The sequence below is a fragment of the Medicago sativa genome, chromosome 8 (assembly GCF_051527215.1).
Source record: "Medicago sativa cultivar Bolivia chromosome 8, Bolivia_mono, whole genome shotgun sequence".
Taxonomy (NCBI): Eukaryota; Viridiplantae; Streptophyta; class Magnoliopsida; order Fabales; family Fabaceae; genus Medicago; species Medicago sativa.
The window spans coordinates 90,727,433-90,730,388 of NC_140756.1; the positions used below are offsets into that span (position 1 = coordinate 90,727,433).

Consider the following 2,956-nt stretch of genomic DNA (forward strand, 5'->3'; position numbering starts at 1 on the left):
CATGAACAGTGTACGCAACAAACCGTCACCAACGGTATAAAACAGTAATTGTACGGAATTTTAAAATTATTCGAATGTTTTAACAACGGTCATGAATAGTGTCACAAATAACAACAACGGTCATGAATAGTGTCATGAATAGTGTCACAACGGTAACAATAACAATAACGGACACTTTACAAAATCTACTCTATATATATTCCACATTTAATTGTAATTTTCATGTCACTCTCTCAAAATTTATCCATAAATTTAAAATGTCTAAATCTTTTCTTCTTTGCATCACCCTACTTGTCTTGATTTTGATACTTATTGTTGATTTTAATTTTGAAGAATTGGAAAATCTTTATATAGGAGTAATTATGTTGTTCATTTTTCCATTACTAGGCTTTGCTTGGATGATTACTTTTTGTTAGTTTTGGAAAAATTAATTTGTTTACTCCTAATTTAGAATTGGAAAATCTTATTGTCTTGATTCTGGAACATAAATTATTCCTTCTAAAATCTTTGTTATCACTAGGTACCTTCGTTTTTAAATAAGTAATTAAATAATCTTTGGGTATTTGTTTACGTCATTATGTTATTATGCATTATCGTAATGTATTATATGTTGTATTCTAAGTCCCCGTGAGCTTAGCTCAGTTGGTAAGGACAATGCATAATATATGCAAAGTCCAGGGTTCGAACCTTGGACACCACCAAAAAAAAATATGTTGTATTCTAAATTAACTCCATCCACGTATTTATTCAATAAATTAATACTGGATTGAGTAATAATTATTATATTATTTATATTTATACCAATTTATCCCCATCCTAAAATAATCTTCTATATGTGTCTTTGCATGCTCTCCAATGGCTTCTTCGTCAAATTTAAAGGTATTGTTCTTGATCAAATTGTTCATGTATACTTTTCTCAATTATTTTTTATCCAATTGTAAATTCCAGAAGGAATAATTTAAGTTTAGAATTTGAAGATGTTAATAGAGAATATAAGTTGTGTTTTATGAATCTAGAACTCATATTTTGTTTACTTTTGTAGAGATGAAAAATGCACTCTCACCAAAGATCAACAAGCTCTTGGTTTTTTTATCCTTCTTATGAAGGATACGAAGGACCATATGAAATTCGGATGTAGCTTCATATTTTTTTTTATGGTGGGATTGTACCGGAAGAATACACTCTTATTGATTTTCAGTCTCATATTCGTATAAGTGTTGATGAAGATTGTGTGCCATGTGAATGTATTGGTCATAGACACATAGTCATAAAGTGGGTAGTATTAAGAATGTTATGTATGAAGAAGTTTTTAAAAGTGTTTAATATTGGAAATGTTTTAGCTGTAGTTAGTAAGAAAGTCTTAGTGTTGTGAATTTGATGTTCCTGATATAATATTCGCTTTTGTTGAAAGCTTTGAAGCTCCATAGTATTTTTTTTTTCTTTCTTAATGATTAATTTCAATAGTAATTACTTTGAATATTTATGAATGTATTTTATATTATGTATTTATTGGAACATGCTTCATCCGAAATTGAGATGCGAATGCACGTTGTCGAGCATCGTGGTAAAATTGCATGTTATTCTGACTTGCGTTGTCCGAAGATAATTTTGCCCGTGAGCAGACGCACGGGTCACACACTAGTAATATACATTATGCATCATTTGGGTTGGGCATCGGTTCGGTTCGGGTTCGGGTCCAAATCCCCAAACCGACCAAACCGACGGGTTATGAATAATAACCCTATTGAACCAAGTTTTTTATTCGGGTAGTTCGGGTTCGGGTAGATCGGGTTTCGGGTGAAACGGTTCGGGTCAACGGGTTGGTGAAGATGGTGACAAATCCAATAACTACCATAAATCCAGAAAAAACAACAGGACAACGATTACTCCTCAAACAGCCCCTCCTTTGGTAGAAACAACAACCAGTATTTTCTTCCAACTATTTTTAGATTCACACAAGTTAATTTACTTGTAGATCAACACAAGTATTTGTAAATCCTCACTTGAAACTGTGATAACCTAAACAAGAATCGGAGTATAAGAATAATGAATCAAATGTCAGAGAGAGATAGACAATCAGAAGGAAAGGAATCAATGAAAAATTAGAAACCGTTGAAGAAGGAAGAATGATAGAAGCAAAGGAAGAAATAAGAAATGAGGAACACAGATAAGAAGAAAATCGTAGAGAGAGAAACAAAAGGATCTAGTTCTAGATCTAGATCTAGTTTTTCTTTTCTTTTCTAATTGGTGATTTTGTTTTACGTTATGGTGTTGGACCTAAACAAATATTTTTTTTGTTGCAAGACCTAAACATATTTGAGCCTTGCTGTGAAACGAATTTTTTATTCAAGCTATGTTGAAAAAACTAATAATAAATATTAAACTAATATTATATCGGTTTGATCGGGTTCGTTCGGGTTCCAACGGGCCTAAAACATCAAACCGAACCGAACCGAATATACCCATATTAACCCGTAAAATTTATCCGTCTAACCCGTAACCCGTTTTAACCCGAACCGAATGTGTAAACTAGGATCGGGTTCATCGGGTAAATTCGGGTTGACCCGTATTTGCCCAGCCCTAATTTACATATACTGGTATTGAGCCTTTTCCGGTTTTAAAAGTCAACTATATGTTATTTCTTGTGAACTCTGCCATCATGATCTTAAAAACTTAAATACATAGAAGTGGTATTGTTTAATTAGAAGTACATATTTGTCACTGATGCAAATTGCACTTGTCTGCGTTATAATTGTTTTAATTTGAGCAGATGATGACTGTATTTTATATCTATGTTTAGATGTATAGAATGAAATTGCGCTATTACGTTTTTTGTTGCTATTAAATTTAGGGTTAAATATGTTTTTGGTCCCTATAAATATACCAACTTTTCATTTTAGTCCCTCTAAAATTTTCCTTCAACTTTTAGTCCCTATAAAATTTTCAATTACTACTT

At 32.0% G+C, this 2,956-nt stretch overlaps 1 long non-coding RNA gene across 1 annotated transcript; it reads left to right on the plus strand.

Moving 5' to 3' along the window:
* Positions 1 to 799: 799 nt before the first annotated feature.
* On the plus strand, positions 800 to 1,422 carry LOC146903181 (uncharacterized). Its single transcript, XR_015022530.1, has 2 exons — positions 800 to 879; positions 1,043 to 1,422. It is a non-coding gene; the product is annotated as an uncharacterized LOC146903181 (long non-coding RNA).
* The last annotated feature ends 1,534 nt before the right edge of the window (positions 1,423 to 2,956 follow it).